The sequence below is a fragment of the Muscardinus avellanarius genome (genome assembly GCF_963383645.1).
Source record: "Muscardinus avellanarius genome assembly, chromosome: 4".
Classification (NCBI taxonomy): Eukaryota; Metazoa; Chordata; class Mammalia; order Rodentia; family Gliridae; genus Muscardinus; species Muscardinus avellanarius.
The window spans coordinates 80,985,140-80,991,241 of record NC_137789.1 but is presented as its reverse complement, the minus strand read 5'-3'; positions in this window follow the sequence as shown (position 1 = coordinate 80,991,241).

The window sequence follows — 6,102 nt, the reverse complement described above, 5'->3', positions numbered from 1 at the left end:
TTATGTGAGCATTCATTTCTCCCAGGAAATATACCTTGGAGATGAATTGCTGGAATATGTGGCAAATGTTTAATCTTTTTAGGATCTGAATTGTTGTTCAAAGTAGATACATAATTTTACCATCCCATCAGCAGTGCATGAGAGTTCCAGTCTCCATGTCCTCATGAAGACTGGTTAATCTGATTTTGAGGACAGCCAGCCTGGTAGATGTGAGCTGTCATCTCGTGGATTTGCTTTGTATTTCCCCATGGCTAATAATATTTGTTGAGCATCATTTAACACATATATTAGCTATATGTGTATCTTAGGAGAATGTCAATTCAAATCCTTTGCACATTTTTGGGTCATCTTACTGAGTGGTAAGAGTAAGTTACTGACTGGTAATAGGGGTAGTTTTTTGTATGCAAGATACCAAATGTATGGCTCACAAAAGTTCATACCATTCAGTAGGGTGTACTTTCACTTTATTGTGTCCTTTGAAGCACTAAGATCTTAATTTTGATGAATGTGAACATCATTAACTCTTTAAGTTGACAGTATGACCTCCACAGTGAAGTTTGTTTTTGTTGTTACTGTTTTTGTCTAAGAAAGCATTAACTTATCCAAAGTTAAGACGATTTATACCTATTTTCTTCAAAGAGTTTTATGGTTTTAGCTTTCATATTTAGACCTTTTATCCTTTTTTTTTTTTTTTGGTACTGGAGATTGAACTAAGAGACATTCTACCTCCAATATACACCTCTAGCCCTTTTTATTTTTTATTTTAAAATAGGGTCTGGCTAGGTTGATGAGAGTCTTGGGACTGTCCACAAACCTGTGATCCTCCTGTCTTCATTTTCCCAAGTACTGGTATTTGAGCATGTGCTACCACTCTAAGCACTTTGGTCCATTTTGAGTTAATCTTTGCATATGGTCTGATATAGGAGTCCAGCTTCAGTTTTTACATGTAGCTACCCAGTCCATTTTATTGAAAGATACTATTTGTTCTTCCATTGAATTGTCTTAACACCTTTGTTACAAATCAACTGGTTATATGTGTGAGGTTTTTTCTGGATTTTATTTTTATTGATCTACATATGTTCATCCTATGCCAGTATCACACTGTCTTGACTGCTGTAGCTTTGTTGTAATAACAGCTGTTTGATGATTGGCTTTTGTGTTTTCTATGAAGTGCTTTGGGATTTTTCATCAGTAAACCCTTAATATATATTTATTATGCAATAGCTTTACCCAGGTAGAACTTCAGTATTAAATTTGCTTTCAATAATTCATTAATTCCTAGTTTACTTCTCTGTACCATGCTGTTAACTTTAGTATGCTCTTAGAACCTGATTGTTCAAGATCTCATTGGACCATCTTTGAGGGTCAGAGTCTCATGGGTTTTGTTCATTGTCACTGTTAAATTTGCCACAATTGTATTTCTCTCCTCAAGATTCTTTTTTGGGAGAAATGCAGCTAACTAACTTGACAAATTAGTTTTCTCAGGATGTTAATGGGTGCCATGAGAAATTTTGGCATAAAGGAAGCCTTTATTTTTATATTTCTATTGGTGCATTGTAGTCAAACATCTCAATGAAATGTAAGTCTTGTGAGGATATTCAAGCACACATCACCCAATTAGCCTTTATCCAATCCCCATCCCATTCCCTCCCCCTCCCTTGTTCCCATGCTTGATTTAGTGATTGACTTTGATATATTTAAGTACATCATGTGCTTTAAAGAGTTTCCATCTCCCCCCCTCCCAACCCCTCAGATGGGTCACCTTAATTGCTCCTCTATAGGGCCCCTTCTTTAACTAGAGTTCCTATTACCCATTTCTCCCTAGTTTTTGCATATCAGGGAAAGCATCTGATTTTTCTTTTTCTTTTTTTTTACATTTCCCTGTGGATGCTGCCCTTCAGGCTCCGTCCTGGCCTCAAAGGCCACAGCACCAGCCTCACTGGTGGCAGGCTCCGATCCTGGCCTCGCTGGCCCTGGCACCCGCCTCACTGCTTGGCAGGCTCTGATCCCAGCCTTGAAGTCCCCAGCACTGGCATGGCAGGTTCTGATCCTGGCCTTGCTGGCCCTGGCACTGGCCTCACTACACAGCAGGCTCCAATCCTGTCCTCTCAGGCCCCGAAAATGGCCTTGCCTCACAGGAGGCTGTGATCCTGGCCTCAGAGGCCCCGGCACCAGCCTTGCCTCATGGTGGGCTCCGATCCAGCCTCGCAGGGCCCCAGCACCAGCCTTGCCGCCTGCCAGGCTTGGATCCTGGTTCAGAGGCCCTGACAGCAGCCTCGCCTCATGGCAGGATCCCACCCCAGCCTCGCAGTCCCTGGCACCCTCCTTGCTGCATAGCAGGCTCCAATCCCGGCCTCGCAGGCCCTGGCACTAGCCAGGGAAGCCTTTAATATCAACCATCTATTAACAAAATACATAAAGTTGTTTTGTGTTCATGTTTGTCCCTTAGAGGAAGCATCTTATTATAGACTCTCAGTTGGATTGGAGAGAGTTATGCACTGTATCTCTTACAGGTAAAAGGAGTTATTTTAAGGAACACTGCCTCAATTTGTACCTTCCTAGAAATCACAGTATCACTTATGATTATACCCATAATGCCTGATTCGCATCCCGTAGGTAATAACTGATCAAGTATGTGTGTTTGGGAGCTGGTATCTTTAAAGTGGAAAAATGTGTTAGAGCACAGTGGTGTATGCATGTAATCCTGGTACTGGAGGCTGAAAGAGGAGGATCTCAAGTTCAAGGCCAGCCTTAGCAGCATTGCAAGACCCTCAGCTCTTATTGATACCCTGTTTCAAAAAAAATAAAAGGGGGAGAAGCTGGGTGTGTAGCTCAGAGGTAGAATGCCCTTGGATTCACTCCCCAGTATAAATAAATGGAAAAAACAGCACAGATTCCACTAATGAAACAGGATAGGCAATGTACAATAAATCTGGCTCAGAAGCATTTCAATGTCAAGAGGTTTTATATCTGTAAATTTACAATGATCTGTGTATTTGCAATAGTAGAACATAACATGAGAAGTTCAGTACCTTGCTTTTTTCTCTTGATGACATAGTTTAAGATAATTTCTTTCATTAATTATAGATGTTCTTCATTTCTGTTAGTAGCTGAGGTTTCTATTCCATGCTATGCCACTATTGAGCCAATCTATTGATTGGTATGCTTTTATAAACAAGATTATAACAATCAGCTTTCTACTTGGGTTTTTGCCCTGCATGTTTTTATCTGCAAGATAAATTTCTAAGAGTAGAATTTCTAGATTAAAGGTTTCCTTGTTCTAAATCTTGGGGATATTATCAAATCAATTGCCCTCCAAAGAGAAGCACAATTTATATTCCCATAATTAAAGTTTACAAATATTTCTTTTCTGACAGCCTCAGTCCCATTTGGTAAAAAATCTTCCATCCCTACCACACTGGTGAGTGAATAATGGAACTGTTATATTTGTTTCCTCTGCTCATCTTTTTTTTTTTTTTTTTTTTGGTGGTGCTGGGGTTCCTGGAAGCCCTTCTACCTCCGGGCTACACTCCCAGACCTCTTTTTACATTTTATATTTGGAAACAGGGTCTCCTAAGCCAGCGCGCGCGGCTGGCTTCAAACCTGCGCGATCCTCCTGTCTCTGCCTCCCAAGTGCGGGGATTACAAGCGTGCGCCACCACGCCCGGCTTTTTTTTTTTTTTTTTAAAGATGATTGTTGTGAATGATTTAGAAAGCTCTTGATATATTCAGAAAATTACCTCTTTGTCATATGAATTCTGTACATTCCCATCAGATACTCTTTTAACTCTGCTTTTGGCTTTTAAAGTTTTTTCTCTAAAATTTTTTTTTCATTTACATGTAGCTAGATGCATCAGTCTTCTGATTGTGGTTTCTGGAACTCAAAAAAATTTAGTCCAAATACAAATACTGCTGTTACAGTTTAATTCTGCTTAACAAATATTTGCCAAATGCTTATAATGTGCAAAGAGATAGGCTTTTAGTGCAGAGGACTGTGGATGAAAAAGTCACCATTTTGGCCCTCAAAGAACTTCACTGTGCTGCAAAGGAGAATGAAACAGCACCATCATAGAGGAATATAAAGCTCCTAAGAGGGTAAGTAGCCTTAATAAGCACTGAGTAGCACACATGTGACAGATTTGACAAGTGCTTACTGATTGAAGCCAGAGCATGGGAAGGGAGGTAGCAAGAGAAAAGCAGGAAGGCAGAATGGGCTCAGATTATGAAAAGCCTTGAATGTTGTGCTTGGTTACTTTGGACTTCATTCTGAATACAAGAGGAAGCTCTGAAGGATTTTGAGATGGGAAGGGTCTAATTCAACTTGTGCTTGGAAAAAAAATTCTGAAGGCATTGAGACAGGGCATTGAGACAGGTTATCTATTCTTTGTCAATTCATTTTTTTGTGTACTAGGAATGGAACCCAGAAGCCTATACCACTTGACTACACCCCCAGCCTTTTTTTTTTTTTTTTTTTGTATTTTATTTTGAGACAGGGTTTCAAAAATTGCTGAGGCTGGCCTCAAATTTGTGATCCTCCTGTCTCAGCTTTCCGAGTTGCTGGGGTTTCAGCTTTGCACCGCCTTGCCAGGCCAGAGAGTTACTATAAATACTCCCCAGATCCTTGAGAGTGTGTTCATGTTCCCCTCTCCCAATTAACTCTTTTTACTCCAATTCTTTCTATTGCAACCAGGCAAATCTTTCTAAAATGTGAGTGCAATAATTCCTTTCCTAAAATTCCCAAGACTGCCCACCATCTCAGACTAATGCCCAAATTTCTTCCCCTGATTTCCAAAATCCTGTGAGATCTGGCACATGAAGGGAGTAACTTGGGGGAAAAGTCAGGAAGAGATTTGTTTATGAACCACCAAGACTCAGCCCTGATCCTCAATGACCTTAGGTGTCGGAAGAGAGGCATGAAAACAACTAAATCCCATCTATTCACAGTATCTTTTTGCCATACTAACCATCTTTAAGTGCGCCCCATTTTCTAAGTAACAATGACCCAACTGTAGCAGTTCTCTCTCCTATCCGTTCAGACTCAGTTCACAAGTAATTTCTCTAAAGCCTTTCTGGCATCCCAGTCAAGACTCGTCATACCTCCTCTTCATTTTATCCTGTCTGCTGTGCCAATATCAGTGTGTACTCTGGGTAGCAGGATGCATGACTAGCTGCGGTAAAATTAGATGAAGTTTCCTGGTGCATTCTTTAATTTTCTGCCTCATGTTTTATTTTGTAGAGGAATAATAAAAAATGTAGCTTAAGCGTCAAATTCTTTATTCCAAGAGGGAGGCTAACAGAGGTAGAATTGTTTTGCTTTTCAGGTATAGACATAAGAACAATTTCCATTGAGAAATTTCAATCTTAGAAGTAGTTGCTTGTGTCAGACAATGTTTGACAGCCTTGCAACTATACAAAGGGGTGTTTTTGAGGGCTGAACTCAGGCTGCCTACTGTGTCTTTCCTCAACACATCCCAGAAAGCCTTTTGGATTTCTCTCAGAATGCCTGGGCTTTCCTTCTCACAACTGGATGGTGTTATTGCACAAGGAAATGGCAAGTCTGCTCCAGAATGCTACTTTTCTCCAGGAAAACTTTGATTGCATTAAAGATCTGTTCACCTGCAAAAACTTACCTGGATTGGTATGCTTTTTTCCCCCTAATTATTTTATCAGTGTTCAGTGACCACAAATAAATAGGCTTGGGACCGACTCTGGCTCTTTCTCCCAGACCTGTTAGTCCTCTTAAAGAAGAGAAAAAAAGAAAAAAGAGTAATTTTAAAGCACTGCACTTTGGTTACTGTGGGCTAAGGAATAAGGGTATTTCAGTTAAGCTGCAAGAAATTCAAGAAGAGAGAGGAAATCCTAGAGACAGATGAGATGCTGAGAAAGATTCAAATGAGTGCCAGGCAGTGACTCCTGAAGGATCAACAATCATTCCCAAGGCAAATAAAGGTCCTGCTGATGGAATCTGAACTGACAGGTCTAGCTTAATACAGAGAGGTATGCCACAGCAGGCTGAGGAAAGATCATCACTTGGGTGTGAGTCCTGGCCTTATCTCAGTACTACTACCTGGATGGTCAAGTTGATTGCTTCCTCATTGAACA